Source organism: Nerophis ophidion, linkage group LG09 (genome assembly GCF_033978795.1).
Source record: "Nerophis ophidion isolate RoL-2023_Sa linkage group LG09, RoL_Noph_v1.0, whole genome shotgun sequence".
Classification (NCBI taxonomy): Eukaryota; Metazoa; Chordata; class Actinopteri; order Syngnathiformes; family Syngnathidae; genus Nerophis; species Nerophis ophidion.
Window position 1 is genome coordinate 57905449 of NC_084619.1, and position 22106 is coordinate 57927554.

At 35.2% G+C, this 22106-nt stretch overlaps 1 long non-coding RNA gene across 2 annotated transcripts; it reads right to left on the reverse strand.

Moving 5' to 3' along the window:
• Positions 1 to 7930: 7930 nt before the first annotated feature.
• Positions 7931 to 13841, reverse strand: LOC133558844 (uncharacterized). Of its 2 annotated transcripts, XR_009808034.1 has the most exons (5): positions 13495 to 13841; positions 12825 to 12959; positions 9611 to 9686; positions 8617 to 8694; positions 7934 to 8083 (listed from the first exon to the last, which is right to left on the reverse strand). It is a non-coding gene; the product is annotated as an uncharacterized LOC133558844 (long non-coding RNA). The 2 variants fall into 2 exon arrangements; XR_009808033.1 differs by having other exon boundaries at positions 7931 to 8083; positions 12825 to 13841.
• Positions 13842 to 22106: the final 8265 nt, after the last annotated feature.

A 22106-nucleotide genomic window follows, 5' to 3' on the forward strand; every position in this document is an offset into this window, starting at 1 on the left:
TATTATATGAACATATAACTAACTATTATATCATTGAATGTTATATAATATATGTGACTATCCTAGCACAAAATGTAGCATAAAATATTAAATACATCTAACATTGTATGGTAAAATATCTTAACATGTTATATCACAGCATAACATTTCAGATATATCTACTGTTATATATTACAGCATACGCTGTTGAATATATATGTTAAATATTATAGCGTAAAATGTTATATATACCTTCCATCCATCCATTTTCTACCGCTTATTCCCTTTTGGGGTCGCGGGGGGCGCTGGCGCCTATCTCAGCTACAATCGGGCGGAAGGCGGGGTACACCCTGGACAAGTCGCCACCTCATCGCAGGGCCAACACAGATAGACAGACAACATTCACACTCACATTCACACACTAGGGCCAATTTAGTGTTGCCAATCAACCTATCCCCAGGTGCATGTCTTTGGAAGTGGGAGGAAGCCGGAGTACCCGGAGGGAACCCACGCATTCACGGGGAGAACATGCAAACTCAACACAGAAAGATTCCGAGCCTGGATTTGAACCCAGGACTGCAGGAACTTCGTATTGTGAGGCAGACGCACTAACCCCTCTGCCACCGTGAAGCCGTTATATATACCTAACAGCATAAAATATATCTGAGCAAGTTATATTATGGCATGAAATATATCTAACGTTGAATATTATAGCGTAAACTTTATCTTAGCATGTTGTATATTATGGCATGAAATATTTTTAATACATCTAACTTGTTACATATTATAGCGTGATATATAATACATACGTCTAACATGCGATATATCAAGGCACAAAATATGTTAAATACATCGAACATGTATGCGATGAGGTGGCGACTTGTCCAGGGTGTACCCCGCCTTCCGCCCGATTGTAGCTGAGATAGGCGCCAGCGCCCCCCGCGATCCCAAAAGGGAATAAGCGGTAGAAAATGGATGGATGGATGTTGTATGTTATAAAATTAAAAAATATTCAATACATCTAACAGGCTATAAATTATATCATAAAATATTTTAAATATATCTTAAATGTTATACATAACATAAAACAGGTTAGTTATTCTAGTGTAAAATATGTTAAATATACCAAACATTAAATATTATAGCATAGAGTATGTTAAATATATCAAACATTATAGAATAAAATATGTTCTATATATATAGTATGCTATATATTATAGCATAAATTATGTTAAACATAACATATAGTATACTATTATTTTATATGTACACCCAACATAGTATACATTATCATATCAACATGTTAAATAGACCTAACATGCTACATATTATCATATAAACATGTTAGAAATACCATGTTAGATATATAAGATGTATAAACATTTTAAATAGACCTAACAAGCTCTATATCATAGCATAAAATGTTAACTATAGCCAACATGTTATTTATATTATAGCATAAAATATGTTGAATACATCCAAAAATACATATATATATTATCATATAAAATATGTTCAATATACATAAAATGCTCTATAGTATATAAAACATGTTAAAAATACATGTTATATATTATAATATAAAACATGTTAAATATACGTAACTTGTTATATTTGATCATTTAAAATATACATACATGATATATATTATCACAGATAATATATATCATGTTATGTATATTTTAAATGATCAAATATAACATGTTATGTATATTAACATTTTTATATGATTTATCATATAAAAATGCTAATATACATAACATGCTAAATATTATCATTTAAAACATTAGTCATAACATGCTATATATTATATAAAACATGTTAAATATACATGTTATATATCATCATACAAAACATGTTAAATATACATAGAATGCGATATAATTTAAAATATACATAACATAATATATATTTTATCATATAAAACATGTTAAACATACACAACGTGCTATATATTAGCATATAAAACATGTTAGACATAACATGCTATATATTATCATTTAAAACATTAAATATACATAACATGATATATATTATATAAAACATGTTAAATATACATGTTATATATCATCATATAAAACATGTTAAATATACATAGAATGCGATATATTATAATTTAAAATATACATAACATATATTTTATCATATAAAACCTGTTAAACATACATAACGTGCTATATATTATCATATAAAACATGTTAGACATAACATGCTATATATTATCATTTAAAACATTAAATATACATAACATGATATACATTATAATATTACAACTGTTAAATATAAATACACACAAAATGCTATATATTATATAAAATATGTTAAATATACATTACATATTATATAAAACATGTTAAATATACATAACATGCTATAATATATATATATATACTTATATATATACATATATACATATATATATATATATATATATATATACATATATATATATATATATTACTGCATACAATATGTCAAATATATTTAACATATTTAATACTGTGTGTACTTAAGTTATAAATCACAGCATAAAATATGTTCAAATGTTTAATGTTAGTAAAATTACTTTAAATGCTGAGATACGTAATTATAAAAAAGTACAAATTGAGTTTTCTAAATTAAAGTGGACGCTTTTTATATTTTAGCATTGGCATGAAATATTCTTTAAAATTGTTTACGCTTTTTTGCAGAGGTTAAAAGAAACTACCAATGTATAAATCAATTAATTGAATCTGATTTAAATTAGCTTAGTAAGAAAGTTTGAAATGTTTACAGCAAAACTGTAAACCTATTTTTTAAAATGTAATCAAGAATACTAAATTTTATTAAAAAAACTATTAAAGTATATAATATGGTATTTTATTGAATATACTGTACAAATAAGATATTGAATCACCGAATGTAAAGCCTTTTAAGTAATCAGATATATTTATAGCAAAGTGAAAATGTATTGAAAAGCAATTAAACATAAAAGTATGTTAATTGCAAGTATATACTGTAAACATAATTATACATGAATATAGTTAACCTTTTGACACTTGGTTGACATTTGTCCAGGAAGTGAACTGGACTTTGTCATGTCAATCAGAGGATGACAGAAAAAAAAGTGGACAAAGAGAACATTTCAAAGAAGATATGATCCTGCAAGAATGTCAACCAACTGTACTGATATTTTTATGACAGTTATTTTACCTTTTGAATGTACACAATCTGATAAGGTCAGCAAAAGAAGACACAGCAGTGTTACTAATACAAGACGTGTTTACGATTAAAAAGGACATTTCTGCTTGACGTTGAATATTGACATGAAAGATTTGCTAATGAAGTCATTTCTCACCAAGACTTCCGAGACGGTCAAAAGTCTTTGTCCCTTTTAGCCCAATGACAAGAAGCTGTTTGGTAATTGTTCTCACCTGATAATTGTTCACACCTTGGTGTTGAGGCCACACCCTCCCTAGTTAGGCAAACACACAACTCGGCTTCCGTCCAACAAGCGTCAACTTTTGACAGGTTGGACATTGAAAATTTGCACAAAAAAATTACATCCGAATAAGCACCTGACTCATCAATGTTTGATTAAATGTACAAACAAGTTGAAACTAATGGATGTTAAATTTGAATAAAAGATTAAAAAGGGGGGACAATAATAATGAGTTTCTTATTTTAGGAAACGTGACAATTGTTACCACTTGACACACACACACACACACACACACACACACACACACACACACACATACGTGTTTGGGTGACATATGAGGACTTATGACAAAAACGTGACATATGGGGACATGCCTTTCCAATGGTCCTGCAGGCCTGGGACTCAGACGGTTAGTGAACCAGAATTTTAGAAACACAGTGGTCTATTGAGATTTTTGCAACTCTTTTGTTTTTTTCTGAACCTGATTTTTATGGTACATATGAGGACTTGTCAGGTTTAGGTGACAAATGAAGACCAGAGTGTTTAAGATTTCAAGTTTATGTGACATATGACGACCATGACGTCACAGAGTGTTTAAGATTTCAGGTTCATGTGACATATGACAACCATGACGTCACAGAGTGTTTAAGATTTCAAGTTTATGTGACATATGATGACCATGACGTCACAGAGTGTTTAAGATTTCAAGTTTGTGAAATATGACAACCATGACATCACAGAGTGTTAAAGATTTCAGGTTCATGTGACATATGAGGCTAATGACATCAGAGACTTAACAAAACCACCTGAGTTGGTTTAGTTGATGTGTTGTCATTTTAAAAAAAAATCCCAATCCCATGCTACTGTAATCTAAAACCAAGAAGAGTTTAAAAGAAACATGGGTAAAAATGTAATTGTCGACTAAGTGTAACTGAATTGTTTTTGTGGATTTTGTCGCTAAGAATTATCTGGAATAAATACAAAACGCCTGCTGTTTATTTTGCTTTTTTAATTGCTGGTAACATACTCAAACTACCACAGAAGATGTGGGAAAACATTTTTTTTCCCTTTTTTTAATATAATTCTGTTATGGATGTAGTACTTGATGTCAAGCCAATCTCTGTCCTGTAGAGCTACTAGTTCTTTATGGAGGCAGGCTTCACAATCTTTTTTACCTGGTACTTTGTTGCCAGTTACAAAATGCAACATGTGTCATTCAACTGCTTCCACTTCTTCCCCTTTGCAGTTGTCATAAAGGAGACAAAATACAATTTCTTACTGAAGGAATAATGACTATAATACAGTGAAAAGGTGCAAAACGTAATATAATATTCTAGTAAATGATGTAGATTATTTATTTACCCCGCTTTGGAGTGGACCAAGTGGAAGAAGCTTGAGACATACCCACTTCCAGCGATTTGTCCTGCTTTCAATCTGAAAGGAAGAATTAGAAAACTGTAAAAGTAAACATTTAACATATTGTGCTTTGTGAAGCAGCGGAGTATATGTGTTGTCCGTCTATTTATCAATAATGCAGACGAGGAGTGTTGGCTGAGTTCTTAACGTTTGCTTTCAGAGCGTGCATATCACAACATACAAGATGCCGTCATGGCGACACAACCTATACCGGGCTACCGCGCATGCTCGTCACTCCTGTTGCATGCTGGGTAGGGTAGTTCTTTTTTCCCCTGGCTCATAACATCACAATATAGTACCATGTATATGCGTTCAGTTTATCAAAGCACCAAGCAAACAGATATGGTCATAATTATTTTAAGTGCACTACGCAGAATAAACACAACATTATTAATATTGCTAGTAAGGATAATTTGATCAAAAATTCCCTAAAACAGCCCACTACCTATAATATAAGTTTTTTAAACATAAGATCCCTGATAAAAAAAAATGTTTCTGCTGTTACCTCAGAAATTGCCTGTTCAGAAGTTATGATTGTGGCTCAGAGATTTGTATGTAGATTATATTTATTTTCCATAACAAACAGGATAACTTAAATACCCTGGCAGTGGCAATAAGCTTAAATGTTTTGAGTTGATTTTCATAAAATTTGCTATTTAACTGCTACTGTTTAACAAGGACTGATTTAAATTGTGTTTGCACGACAAATGTTTAGGCGCTTTTGTTCATGTGGGAGAATATTCCAATAAAGGTGCACTACACACTACTTTTGAATTCATTATTGGGCTTTGCGTATACAATGCATTTAATCGCGATTAATAAGAGAAATAGTGCGATTAACTTCGATTAAAAATGTTAATCATTGCCCAGCCCTAATATATATACAAACCCCGTTTCCATAAAAGTTGGGAAATTGTGTTAAATGTAAATATAAACTGAATACAATGATTTGCAAATCCTTTTCAACCCATATTCAATTGAAAGCATTACAAAGACAACATATTTGATGTTCAAACTCAAACTTTTTTTTTTTTGCAAATAATAATTAACTTTGAATTTCATGGCTGCAACACGTGCCAAAGTAGTTGGGAAGGGGCATGTTCACCACTGTGTTACATCACATTTTCTTTTAACAACACTCAATAAACGTTTGGGAACTGAGGAAACTAATTGTTGAAGCTTTGAAAGTAGAATTCTTTACCATTCTTGCTTGATGTACAGCTTAAGTTGTCGTGTTTTACGCTTCATAATGCGCTACACATTTTCGATGGGAGACATGTCTGGACTGCAGGCGGGCCAGGAAAGTATTCGCACTCTTTTACTACGAAGACACGCTGTTGTAACACGTGGCTTGGCATTGTTTTGCTGAAATAAGCAGGGGCGTCCATGATAATGTTGCTTGGATGACAACATATGTTGCTCCAAAACCTGTATGGACCATTCAGCATTAATGGTGCCTTCTCAGATGTGTAAGTTACCCATGCTTTGGGCACTAATACACCCCCATACCATCACACATGCTGGCTTTTGAACTTTGCGCCGGATGGTTATTTTCCTCTTTGTTCCGGAGAACACCACGTCCACAATTTCCATATATAATTTGAAATGTGGACTCGTCAGACCACAGAACACTTTTCCACTTTGCATCAGTCCATCTTAGATGAGCTCGGGCCCAGCGAAGCCCGCGGCGTTCCTCTGTCTTGTTGATAAATGGCATTTGCTTTGCATAGTAGAGTTTTAACTTGCATTTACAGATGTAGCGACCAACTGTAGTAACTGACAGTGGTTTTCTGAAGTATTTCTGAGCCCATGTGGTGATATCTTTTACACACTGATGTCGGTTTTTAATGCAGTACATCGCTTACGTGCAGTGATTTCTCCAGATTCTCTGAACCTTTTGATAATTTTACGGACCGTAGATGGTAAAATCCCTAAATTCTTTGCAAAAAAAATGTTTAGCAGTTTTAACATCAAATATGTTGTCTTTGTAGCATATTCAACAGAATTGGGGTTGAAAATTCTTTGCAAATCATTGTATCCTGTTTATATGTACATCTAACACAATTTCCCAACTCATATGGAAACGGGGTTTGAATGTATTTATATATACATAGCCTATTATTTGCGCACTATTTACAAGTTATGTACCAAAAACACGACCACCGAAAAAATACTTTGATCAATGAAAACAGCGCTGCAGAAACCGGCTGTAAACAAGAGGCACTGCATTTTCTGAATTGAAACACTCATTTTAAAGGTTTGACATTAACATTTTAACACACACTAATCTGGTTCAGAAAATATGAGGACCTTATATGAAACACACCTAGGTCTTTCTTGGTTCAAACAATATGAGGACATGACGAGTGCTCACATGTAAAATTTATGTTGTTGACTTGTAACATCTCCTGTTTTGCTAAACATGAGTTCCAAACTCCCTACTGACTAACATGGATGTACCCTTACGAAAATGTTGTCATATAAACTGATCTGTGAGAGATTAAAATTAATAAATGTCTTTCAAAATATAGGTTGGGTCAAATTTAGAGCAGATATAGTAAAAATAGACATGTAATAACCTGTTGGAGGGATGAAGTCGGTTTATGGCTGTCATCTGACTCTAGAGAATGTTGAGATAGAACCTCAACAGTTGGTTTCTGCAACAAAAAACAAAAATATAATGTCATAACTAATTAATTATAACATTCTCACCACTTTTTGTTGATAAAAATCTGAGCATACAATGCCAGATAAAGGGTAAAGATTATTACAGAGTTTCAGCTCTTAGACAATTCATTAAGAATGTAACACACACAAAAATCTGGTTCAGAAAATATGAGGACCTGAATTGAGACACTCATTTTAAAGCTTTGACATTAACATTGTAACACACATTTTCAGGTTCAGAAAATATGAGGACCTTATATGAAACACACCTAAGTCTTTCTTGCTTCAAACAATATAAGGACATGACGAGTGCTCACATGTAGAATTTATGTTGTTGACTTGTAACATCTCCTGTTTTGCTAAACATGAGTTCTAAACTTTCTACTGACTAACATGGATGTACTCTTGCGAAAAAGTTGTCATATAAACTGATCTGTGAGAGATTAAAATAAATAAATGTCTTTCAAAATATAGGTTGGGTCAAATTTAGAGCAGATATAGTAAAAATAGACATGTAATAACCTGTTGGAGGGATGAAGTCAGTTAATGGCTCACATCTGAATCTGGAGAATGTTGAGATGGAACCTCAACAGTTGGTTTCTGCAACAAAACACAAAAATATAATGTCAGAACTAATTAATTATAACATTATCAGCACTTTTTGTTGATAAAACTCTGAGCATACAATGCCAGATAAATAGTAAAGATTATTACAGAGTTTCAGCTCTTAGACAATTAATTAAGAATATAAAACACACTAAAATCTGGTTCAGAAAATATGAGGACCTGAATTGAAACACACATTTTAAAGCTTGGACATTAACATTGTAACACACACTAATCTGGTTTAGAAAATATGAGGACCTTATATGAAACACACCTAAGTCTTTCTTGGTTCAAACAATATAAGGACATGATGAGGGGTCACATGTAGAATGTATGTTGTTGACTTGTAACATCTCCTGTTTTGCTAAACATGAGTTCCAAACTCCTTACTGACTAACATGGATGTACCCTTACGAAAATGTTGTCATATAAACTGATCTGTGAGAGATTAAAATTAATAAATGTCTTTCAAAATATAGGTTGGGTCACATTTAGAGCAGATATAGTAAAAATAGACTTGTAATAACCTGTTGGAGGGATGAAGTCGGTTTATCGCTCACATCTGAATCTGGAGAATGTTGAGATAGAACCCCAACAGTTGGTGTCTGCAACAAAACACAAAAATATAATGTCAGAACTAATTAATTATAACATTAACAACCACTTTTGGTTGATAATATTCTGATCATATAATTCTACATAAACAGTAAAGATTATTATAGCGTTTTAGCTCTTAGACTATTATTTAAGAATGTAACATTCACTAAAATGTGGTTCAGAAAATATGAGGACCTGGATTGAAACACTCATTTTAAAGCTTTGAATTAAACATTGTAACACACACTAATGTGGTTCAGAAAAATATAAGGACCTTATATGAAACACACTGAAGTCTTTTTTAGTTCAAACAATATGAGTACATGACAAGTGATCACATATAGAATTCATGTTGCTGACCTGTAACATCTCCTGTTTTGCTAAACATGAGTTGTAAATTCCACAGACTAACATGGATGTACGCTTAAAAAATGTAGTCATATAAACTGATCTGTGAGAGGTTAAAAGGATTAACTGTCTTTTGAAGTATAGGTTGTGTCAAGTTTTTAGCAGATATAGGGCAGCACGGTGGGTCAGGGGTTAGTGCATGTGCGTCACAAATCGAAGGTCCTGAGTAGTCCTGAGTTAAATCCTGGGCTCGTGATCTTTCTGTGTGGAGTTTGCATGTTCTCCCCGTGACTGCGTGGGTTCCCTCCGGGTACTCCGGCTTCATCTTACCTCCAAAGACATGCACCTGGGGATAGGTTGATTGGCAACACTTAATTGGCCCTAGTGTGTGAATGTGAGTGTAAATGTTGTCTATTTGTGTTGGCCGTGTAATGAGGTGGCGACTTGTCCAGGGTGCACTCCGCCTTCCGCCCGAATGCAGCTCAGATAGGCTCAAGCACACCCCGCCAACCCAAAAAAGGGACAGGTAGTAGAAAATGGATGGATGGATGGATAGTAAAATAGTCAAGAAATAACCTGTTGGAGGGATGAAGTCGGTTTATCGCTCACATGAATCTGGAGAATGTTGAGATAGAACATCAACAGTTGGTGTCTGCAACAAAACACATAAAAATAATGTTAGAACTTATTAATTATAACATTATCAGCACTTTTGTTGTTAACATTTTGAGCATATAATGCCAGATAAATAGTAAAGATATTTATAGAGGGTTTCTGTCTCTTGTCCCGCTCATGTCTGGAGATGAACTTCCCTCGGTACTTGACCACAAAAGAACTTTTTTAAATTGATGCAAGAGCAAATACACCATATCCTGATAAAACAGTTTATCAATTAACAATGTTTGGAATATCTGTTTTAAAAAAGGAATAATTATAGTCGTTACTTGACTAAAAATTCAATTACAAACAGAATTACTCTTTCATAAATGTAAATAATTATTAAATTAAGTACAAACCCCGTTTCCATATGAGTTGGGAAATTGTGTTAGATGTAAATATAAACAGAATACAATGATTTGCAAATCTTTTTCAAGCCATATTCAGTTGAATATGCTACAAAGACAACATATTTGATGTTCAAACTGATAAACATTTTTTTGGTGCAAATAATCATTATCTTTAGAATTTGATGCCAGCAACACGCAACAAACAAGTTGGGAAAGGTGGCAATAAATACTGATAAAGTTAAGAAACGCTCATCAAACACTTATTTGGGACATCCCACAGGTGTGAAGGCTAATTTGGAACAGGTGGGTGCCATGATTGGGTATAAAAACAGCTTCCCAAAAAATGCTCAGTCTTTCACAGGAAAGGATGGGGCGAGGTACACCCCTTTGTCCACAGCTGCGTGAGCAAATAGTCAAACAGTTTAAGAAAAACGTTTCTCAAAGTGCAATTGCAAGAAATTTAGGGATTTCAACATCTACGCTCCATGATATCATCAAAAGGTTCAGAGAATCCGGAGAAATCACTCCACGTAAGCGGCATGTCTGGAAACTAACATTGAATAACCGTGACCTTCCATCCCTCAGACGGCACTGTATCAAAAACCGACATCAATCTCTAAAGGATATCACCACATGAGTTCAGGAACACTTCAGAAAACCACTGTCACTAAATACAGTTTGTTGCTATATCTGTAAGTGCAAGTTAAAGCTCTATTATGCAAAGCGAAAGACAATTATCAACATCCAGAAACGCCGCCGGCTTCTCTGGGCCCGAGATCATCTAAGATGGGCTGTTGCAAAGTGGAAAGGCGTTCTGTGGTCTAACGAGCCCACATTTCAAATTATTTTTGGAAATATTGGACACCGTTTCATCCGGACCAAAGGGGAAGCGAACCATCCAGACTGTTATCGACGCAAAGTTCAAAAGCCAGCATCTGTGATGGTATGGGGGTGCATTAGTGCCCAAGGCATGGGTAACTTACACATCTGTAAGTTACCCATCTGTTTGGAACAACATTTGCTGCCATTTAAGTGCCGACTTTTTCATGTACGCCCCTACTTATTTCAGCAAGACAATGCCAAGCCACATTCAGCACGTGCTCAGCTTCATAAAAAAAGAGTGCAGGTACTTTCCTGGCCGGCCTGCAGTCCTATCAAAAATGTGTGGTGCATTATGAAGCGTAAGATACGACAGAGGAGACCCCGGACTGTTGAACGACTGAAGCTCTACATAAAACAAGAATGGGAAAGAATTCCACCTTCCAAGCTTCAACAATTAGTTTCCTCAGTTCCCAAACGGTTATTGAGTGTTGTTGAAAGAAAAGGTGATGTAACACAGTGGTGAACATGCCCTTTCCCAACTACTTTGGCACGTATTGCAGCCATGAAATTCTAAGTTAATTATTATTTGTAAAAAAAAATATTCCGTTTGGATTTACATCTAACACAATTTCCCAGCTCATATGGAAACGGGGTTTGTAATTAATGTGTTACTTGAAAAAGAAAAGTTTTAAATATCTAGCATATGCAGTTGAGAGACATTTCATGAGAGCAGAGTGTGTGTGTGCCTTTAAAAAGCTGTGCCTTTTGCCAAGTGACGTGGGACTTCAGCGCCCAGACATAGCAGAATAGTTCAGCTGTATTTTTTAGCTTAGCAGTGGCAGTTAAGATAGTTCTGTTGTTTTTGTTTGCGTGTGGATGAGGCCTCTTTCTATTTGATATCGTGTTCGTAATTACTTCCGGGGGTTGCTTTCATTAGTAAAAAGATATTACCTGCACTAAACCTTTTGTGCTTCTAACGCTGTCTTGTTGACATACAATCACATCAAAAGTAGCATGCCACATTACATAAAACGAATCGTAACAGCGTTGTAGCGTACATAAAAGTTATTAGATTACTCGTTACCGGTAAAAGTAACAGCATTAGTAACATCGTTTTCATATACCGCTGTTATACCATCCATCCATCCATCCATCATGTTCCGCTTTTCCGAGGTGGGGTCGCGGTGGCAGCAGCTTAAGCAGGGAAGCCCAGACTTCCCTCTCCCCAGCCACTTCGTCTAGCTCTTCCCGGGGGATCCCGAGGCGTTACCAGGCCAGCCGGGAGACATAATCATCCCAACGTGTCCTGGGTCTTCCCCGTGGCCTCCTACCGGTTGGACGTGCCCTAAACACCTCCCTAGGGAGGCGTCCGGGTGGCATCCTGACCAGATGCCCGAACCACCTCATCTGGCTCCTCTCGATGTGAAGGAGCAGCGGCTTTACTTTGAGTTCCTCCCGGATGGCAGAGCTTCTCACCCTATCTCTAAGGGAGAGACCCAAACTCATTTGGGCCGCTTGTACCCGTGATCTTATCCTTTCGGTCATGACCCAAAGCTCATGACCATAGGTGAGGATGGGAACGTAGATCGACCGGTAAATTGAGAGCTTTGCCTTCCGGCTCAGCTCCTTCTTCACCACAACGGATCGATACAACGTCCGCATTACCGAAGACGCCGCACCGATCCGACTGTCGATCTCACGATCCACTCTTCCCCCACTCGTGAACAAGACTCCGAGGGGCCATAGAGGTCGGGTGCATTGTGAACTGGGCGGCAGCCGAAGGCAGGGCACTTGGCGGTCCGATCCTCGGCTACAGAAGCTAGCTCTTGGGACGTGGAACGCTGCTATTCCAAACACTTCTAATTAAAGCCATATAATACAACCTCTATTAGACAGTAAGGAAATGATCCAAATGAGATGTTGATACAGTTACCATTGATATGTTACATAACAAGACATACCTTTCCAATCATTGATCCACTGGGCCTTAAAACAAGACTTGTCACATCCAGATCACATAAACTCGGTGGCTTCAGCCTCAGGATTACGTCTCGCTCTTCTTTTGGACACGATGTCTACATCATGTGTTGATGCGCCTAACAAATCCAAACATAAAAATGAAAAAAGTCAGTGACACAGATATAAAACAAAGAACTAAACCCTTCAAAAACTGTTAAATTTAGGCTCAATGCAGACATGAAGCTTCTCAAACAAAGAACTAATGTAACAATATCAGTAACATGCCAACTCCACAGTGCTTATCAGCTTGAAATATTTGTATTTGAGAAAAAGTATAAACAATTTGAAGAACTCTAGTCTGTCTTGTTTAAAATTAAGAAAAGGTTTACTAGCATAGTGATCAAGGGTGATGGGTCAAATGCAGAGAATAATTTCACCACACCTAGTGTGTGACAATCACTGCTACTTACAATCTTCCATGCAACTTTAAAAAAAAAAAATTTAAATGCCTTGGCCTTGGCCCAGAACTGAAATGCTTAATTTAACCTCATAAAATCAAATCTGATTGCAATTAATAAAAACAAACATTTAACTGTTGTTTATAATGAATTATTTTCCTATGTTAAAAAACATTGGTCTATTTAATTACGTTAAACTCCATTTTATGCTCACCTGATTCAACCATGCTGTCGAAGACTGTCAAAGATGGTTTGTGGCCAAGATAGATGTCCCCCTCTGGTGCTGCAGGTCCCGGAAGTGATGTTCACTGAGCGCTCTGTTGTGCTCAAAATCGTGTGTGAAGTTTTGTATTTCGATTATAAATGGTCCTTTTGGAAAACCCTTTTTATATATATATTCAATATTAAGTGTGATACGTGAGCTGTATAACTTCCATGATGAAAATAGTTAACTAGTGATTTAGCCCTCTGTTAGGATCCGACATCATCCACTGGCCAATCAGGCAGCGCCTAACTGAAAATTGGACCAATCAGACGCCGAGACTCTTCAGAGTGGGCGGAAGTAACCATCTTGAACACAATGTAAAATGAATACCTCCAAAAACAATCGCCAATTGAATCCAAAATTTGTCCCAAAGATAAAAATACCTAAATCATGTGCTATTGTAACCATTTGAAAATATTAAATACTGTATGTAGGGGGGGGGGGGGGGGGGATTTATGCAAAAACCTACATTTCAGGCACATTTAAATTAACTATTGTGCGGCATTGTATTTTAGTCAACATAATAGCAAAAAGCCCAATACAGTAAAATACTGAATCAAACCAATTAAATCATCACCATAATCCCTTTATTACTAATTGTCTAGCCCAAATCCTCTCCAGATAAACCAAATGAATAGATAAAACTAACATAAAAAAGGTTCAGATCATCAGATCAGTTGAACATGTGTTATTTGATTTAGAATTTAAAAGTATGTTTATTGCTGTAATGATTAGATGTTTTTCAAAATGTTGGAGTGTGTGAGTTTCTGACCCACATGACATATGAGGACATATGACATATGAGGACAAGTGTGTGTGTGTGTGTGTGTGTGTGTGTGTCATAATAGCAAAGATGGCCACTAGGGGCAAAATCGAAGGTGAGCAAAAAAATTAAACACACTTTCACACACTTTTTCTGAAAATTTGACAAATGAAGACTTCAGAGATTTTTGGTCTGGGAACATGCTGGGAGGGTCTAGAACACGATAGCATTGCGGGAAATATGGGGACATGGAAAATGTCCCCATATTTCAACAGGTCCTCATATGTAAGGTGAAATTTCATAAAAATGTCCCCATATGTCACTTTGACAAACGCACACACACACACACACACACACACACACACTATAGTATATATATATACTTTACATACACTATATGCATATGTATATATATATATATATACATATATATATATTTTTTTTTATACAAACCCTGTTTCCATTTGAAGTGGGAAATTGTGTTAGATGTAAATATAAACGGAATACAATGATTTGCAAATCCTTTTCAACCCATATTCAATTGAATGCACTACAAAAGACAAGATATTTGATGTTCAAACTCATAAACTTGCTTTTTTTTTGCAAATAATAATTAACTTAGAATTTCATGGCTGCAACACATGCCAAAGTAGTTGGGAAAGGGCATGTTCACCACTGTGTTACATCACCTTTTCTTTTAACAACACTCAATAAACGTTTGGGAACTGAGGAAACTAATTGTTGAAGCTTTGAATGTGGAATTCTTTCCCACTCTTGTTTTATGTAGAGCTTCAGTCGTTCAACTGTCCGGGGTCTCTGCTGTCGTATTTTACGCTTCATAAAGTGCCACAGATTTTCAATGGGAGGCAGGTCTGGACTGCAGGCGGGCCAGGAAAGTACCCGCACTCTTTTTTTACGAAGCCACGCTGCTGTAACACGTGCTGAATGTGGCTTGGCATTGTCTTGCTGAAATAAGCAGGGGCGTCCATGAAAAAGACAGCGCTTAGATGGCAGCATATGTTGTTCCAAAACCTGCATGTACCTTTCAGCATTAATGGTGCCTTCCCAGAGGCGTAAGTTACCCATGCCTTGGGCACTAATGCACCCCCATACCATCACAGATGCTGGCTTTTGAGCTATGCGTCGATAACAGTCTGGATGGTTCGCTTCCCCTTTGGTCCGGAAGACACGATGTCGAATATTTCCAAAAACAATTTGAAATGTGGACTCGTCCGACCACAGAACACGTTTCCACTTTGCATCAGTCCATCTTAGATGATCTCGGGCCCAGAGAAGCCGGCGGCGTTTCTTGATGTGTTGATAAATGGCTTTCACTTTGCATAGTAGAGCTTTAACCTGCACTTACAGATTTAGCAACAAACTGTATTTAGTGACAGTGGTTTTCCGAAGTGTTCCTGAGCCCATGTGGTGATATCCTTTAGAGATTGATGTCGGTTTTTGATACAGTGCCATCTGAGGGATGGAAGGTCACGGTCATTCAATGTTGGTTTCCGGCCATGCCGCTTACTTGGAGTGATTTCTCCAGATTCTCTGAACCTTTTGATGATATTATGGACCGGAGATTTAGAAAACCCTAAATTTCTTGCAATTGCACTTTGAGAAATGTTGTTCTTAAACTGTTTGACTATTTGCTCACGCAGTTGTGAAAAAAGGGGTGTACCTCGCCCCATCCTTTCTTGTGAAAGACTGATTGTGAAAGACTGAGCATTTTTTGGGAAGGTGTTTTTATACCCAATCATGGCACCCACCTGTTCCCAGTTAGACTGCACACCTGTGGGATGTTCCAAATAAGTGTTTGATGGGCATTCCTCAACTTTATCAGTATTTATTGCCACCTTTCCCAACTTCTTTGTCACGGGTTGCTGGGATCAAATTCTAAAGTTAATGATTATTTGCAAAAAAAAAAAATGTTTATCAGTTTGAACATCAAATATGTTGTCTTTTCCCAACTCATATGGAAACGGGGTTTGTATATGACACACACTATATATGTATACATATATATATATATATATATATATATATATATATACTTGACACACACACACACTATATATATATATATATATATACTTGACACACATGCTATAGATATATACTTGACATACACTATATATATATATATATATATATATATATATATATATACTTGACACACACACTATAGATATATACTTAACACACTATAATATACTTCACACACAATATATATATATATATATATATATATATATATATATATATTATGTACTTGACACACACACTATAGATATATACTTAACACACTATAATATACTTCACACACAATATATATATATATATATATGTTATGTACTTGACACACATACTATATATATATATATATACTTGACAAACACACACACTATAGACATATACTTGACAAACACTACAGTATACATATATACTTGACACACACACTATAGATATATACTTGACACACACACACACACACTATAGACATATACTTAACACTACAGTATACATATATACTTGACACGCACTATAGACATATACTTGACAAACACTACAGTATACATATATACTTGACACACACACTATAGATATATACTTGACACACACACTATAGACGTATACTTGACAAACACTACAGTATACATATATACTTGACACGCACACACACTATAGACATATACATGACAAACACTACAGTATACATTTATACTTGACACACACACTATAGATATATACTTGACACACACACACACACACACACACTATAGACATATACTTGACAAACACTACAGTATACATATATACTTGACACGTACTATAGATATATACTTGACACACAAAATCTATAGACATGTACTTGACAAACACTACAGTATACATATATACTTGACACACATACTATAGATATATACTTGACACACACACACACTATAGACGTATACTTGACAAACACTACAGTATACATATATACTTGACACGCACACACACTATAGACATATACTTGACAAACACTACAGTATACATTTATACTTGACACACACACTATAGATATATACTTGACACGCACACACACTATAGACATATACTTGACAAACACTACAGTATACATTTATACTTGACACACACACTATAGATATATACTTGACACACTCACACACACTTTAGACATATACTTGACAAACACTACAGTATACATATATACTTGACACGTACTATAGATATATACTTGACACACAAAATCTATAGACATGTACTTGACAAACACTACAGTATACATATATACTTGACACACACACTATAGATATATACTTGACACACACACTATAGACGTATACTTGACAAACACTACAGTATACATATATACTTGACACGCACACACACTATAGACATATACTTGACAAACACTACAGTATACATTTATACTTGACACACACACACACACACATTATAGACATATACTTGACAAACACTACAGTATACATATATACTTGACACGTACTATAGATATATACTTGACACACAAAATCTATAGACATGTACTTGACAAACACTACAGTATACATATATACTTGACACACACACTATAGATATATACTTGACACACACACTATAGACGTATACTTGACAAACACTACAGTATACATATATACTTGACACGCACACACACTATAGACATATACTTGACAAACACTACAGTATACATTTATACTTGACACACACACACACACACATTATAGACATATACTTGACAAACACTACAGTATACATATATACTTGACACGTACTATAGATATATACTTGACACACAAAATCTATAGACATGTACTTGACAAACACTACAGTATACATATATACTTGACACACACACTATAGATATATACTTGACACACACACTATAGACGTATACTTGACAAACACTACAGTATACATATATACTTGACACGCACACACACTATAGACATATACTTGACAAACACTACAGTATACATTTATACTTGACACATACACTATAGATATATACTTGACACACACACTATAGACGTAACCCTAACCCTAACCCTAACTTGACACACACACACACACACACACACACACACACACACACACACACACACACACACACACACACACACACACATTATAGACATATACTTGACAAACACTACAGTATACATATATACTTGACACGTACTATAGATATATACTTGACACACAAAATCTATAGACATGTACTTGACAAACACTACAGTATACATATATACTTGACACGCACACTATAGATGTACCTGTATACAAAACCCGAGACCTGTGAAGTTGTCGCCTTGTGTAAATGGTAAATAAAAACCGACTACAATGAATTGCAAATCCTTTCCAACCTTTCTATCTTATGTATTGCTGTTATTACCACTATTATTCTCTTAATGTTACATCCTTATTAATTTATGTATTATTGACATTTTATTGTATTTTATTTTTACATGTATTGTATCATGTTGATTTTTATTATCCTCCAGTGTGTCAAGCCATGTTGTGTTATTGTCAATAGTATTTTTTCTTCTCTTCCTTCTCGTTTTTAATTTGTGTACCGCTCTTTGTGTTTGCCATTCACCTGTGTATGAAAAGTGTTATATTAATAAAGTTTGATTTGATTTGAATACGTCATAACAACACGGATGGTTCATTGTTATTTTCTTTGAAGGGCAGTTAAAAAAAACAAAATCATACCCAAAAGGCCCAACTAATAAAATTGTTAAAAATAAGCCATAAATCCATATTTATTATTTTTACTTTCAATGCTTAAGGCTACCTAAGATATATCCGTTGATTAGAAGTTTTTATTATTTTTAAGCAATGACAGTTTTAAAATAAAAACTGCCTCACTGGCAGGTTTGTGTTGTTAGTGTCAATATTGCAACATTTTCCCGTTACATTACACATTCTATTCCTCTTTATAATGTTTTTTTTTTTTGCAATTTGAAATGTACCCTGAGCCGTTAAAAGTGATCCGCGGGCCGCAATTTGTTCTGGTTTTATTCATACTAAATACGCTTGTGGAACTTTTTGCTCTCGTCTGCCCTCATGAAGGCCTTCGCCGTGCAAACAATGACAAGAAGTAGTTGTACACCACTGCAAACTACAAGCACATGAAAGCACTGCAAAAACTGAAATCTAAGTAAGATTAAATATCTCAAATAAAGGTGATATTTGCTTATTTTCTGTCTGATAAGATCATTCTTTTCACTAAGCAGATTTTATGTTAAAGTGTTTTACTTTTTTTAAGGGTTTTGGTCCTAAATGATCTCAGTAAGATATTTCAGCTTGTTGCTGAGATTTTATGACCTACACTGCAAAAACTGAAATCTAAGTAAGATTAAATATCGCAAATAAGGGTGATATTTGCTTATTTTCTGTCTAATAAGATAATTCTTCTCACTAAGCAGATTTTATGTTAGTGTTTTACTTGTTTTAAGGGTTTTGGTCTTATATGATCTCAGTAAGATATTACAGCTTGTTGCTGAGATTTTATGACCTATATTGAGTAAAAAATGCTTGAAAATAAAATATCAACTGTTGCAAAACTGCGTCATCAACACTCACAAGTATAAAACTACTTTTTTAAAGTAATAATTTCTTACTTCAAGCATTAAAAAAAATAATGATGCTGAGCACATATCATTGTGTCAAGATAATGGCACTAGCATTTACTTCATTTAAGAATATTCTTCAACATATTGAGCAAAAAAGTCTTTTTTTTTCTACCAACAGTGCACTTGTTATTAGTGAAAATATACTTATTTTAAGGTATTTTAGGGTTCATTGAGGTTAGCTAATTTTTTTACTTGTTTTGGAAAGTCTTGACAAGCCAAATTTTCTTCTTCTATTGGCAGATAATTTTGCTTAGTTCAAATAAAATACGCCTCATTTTTGTATTTTTGTTTTTGTTTTTGAACACTGACTTTTTGCAGTGTATATTGAGTAAAACATGCTTGAAACTAGAATATCAACTGATGCAAAGCTGTGTCGTCAACACTCACAAGTATAAAACTACTTTTTTAAAGTAATAATTTCTTACTTCAAGCATGAAAAAAAATCACGATGCCGAGCGCATATCATTATGTCAAGATAATGGTACTGGCATTAACCTAATTTAAGAATATTTTTCAACATATTGAGCAAAAATTTATTTTTTTTCTCTACCAAGAAAAGTGCACTTGTTATTAGTGAGAATATACTTATTTTAAGGTATTTTTGGGTTCATTGAAGTTAGCTAATTTTACTTGTTTTGGAAAGTCTTGACAAGCCGAATTTTCTTGTTCTATTGGCAGATAATTTTGCTTAGTTCAAATAAAATACCCCTCATTTTTGTATTTTTTTTGTTTTTGTTTTTGAACACTGACTTTTTGCAGTGTACCCCTCTACGCCTTTCATGAGTATACCTCGTAGTCTCGGCATGCCTGACGGGTCCTTGTGAAGGCCGAGGAGGCACGCTTGGCTGAGAACTTTCTAGAAAGCTGCTGCCTTCCGTCCTGCGGGACAGACCGGGAAGAGAAGTGTGCACTAATTACGGTGAGGATCTGGATAAATGTACATTTTGCACGGTTATTTTCACCGCTGGCTGGCATCAATGGAAGCGTCCTCTTTAATGACACATCCATGGAGCAGGAAACGCTCACCTTTGCTGGCCATCACTTCCATCTTTGAAGTGTCTGATGGGAAATGAGACAAGAGAATGTGTTTACTTGTATTTATTTTTTGTCAACGGCTGTCTGACCTCACGTGACCACTCCGTCCTGCTGGCGACTTGTTGGGAATCGTCGGGATAAGCAGGGCGGGGGCTTCGGTTATCTCATCTTGGGACGCACCTCGAGTCCCTCGTCTCGACTTGTCTCCAACCTGCCCGCAGGGGAAGCTTAGCGGAGACTCGCCGGCCTCAAGGGTTGCTTGGTGGGGGTCGTCTCCGAGCGGCAGCGGCCTGTCTGACGTGTCGGCCATGTTTCCCCGGCGCAACCGTCAATTCCTGAAAGAGAACTGTTGACACTGTTACTGTAATAAAAACAAACTTGTAGTAATTTACATGAATGACATTTTAACAGTTTTTCAAGACTGCAAAAACAAATGTTACAAAAGAAATAGCAGTAATTATTTTTTTTTGCACTCGATGCCAACGTTTGAGATTAAAGAGATAAAAATTGCAAACAACAAAATGCACCTGCTAATTCACTACTGATTTCTGTGCATATTATCATTGCAAATATTAAAATAACATCGCCACTCATTTGTGCTGGTTAGTGCCAGAACAAATTTAATTTTCGCAGTTCCGGATTTGAAGTTATTTAAAATACATTTTCTGACTAGTGGCGTCATTCAGCCCTCCACAAACTTGTCCCATAGACAAAACATGTTTTTTCTATTATAGTTTTTATGTTAACAAAAAATTTAAAACATTAACACACAAACTATAAAATGTTCATAACATAAAACGTTATTAACCTAAAAAATATGAAACGTTGACATCCATCCATCCATTTTGTTCCTCTTGTCCCTTTCGGGGGTCGCAGGGGGTGCTGCAGCTTATCTCAGCTGCATTCAAGCGGAAGGCAGTGTACACCCTGGACAAGTCGCCCTAACATACAAACTCTAAAACGTTAACATAAAAAATGTAAAACATTAACATACAAACAATAACATGTTAACATAACAAATATAAACCGTTAATATCATCCATCCATCCATTTTCTACCGCTTGTCTAACTATAAAACGTTAACATTACAAATATAATAC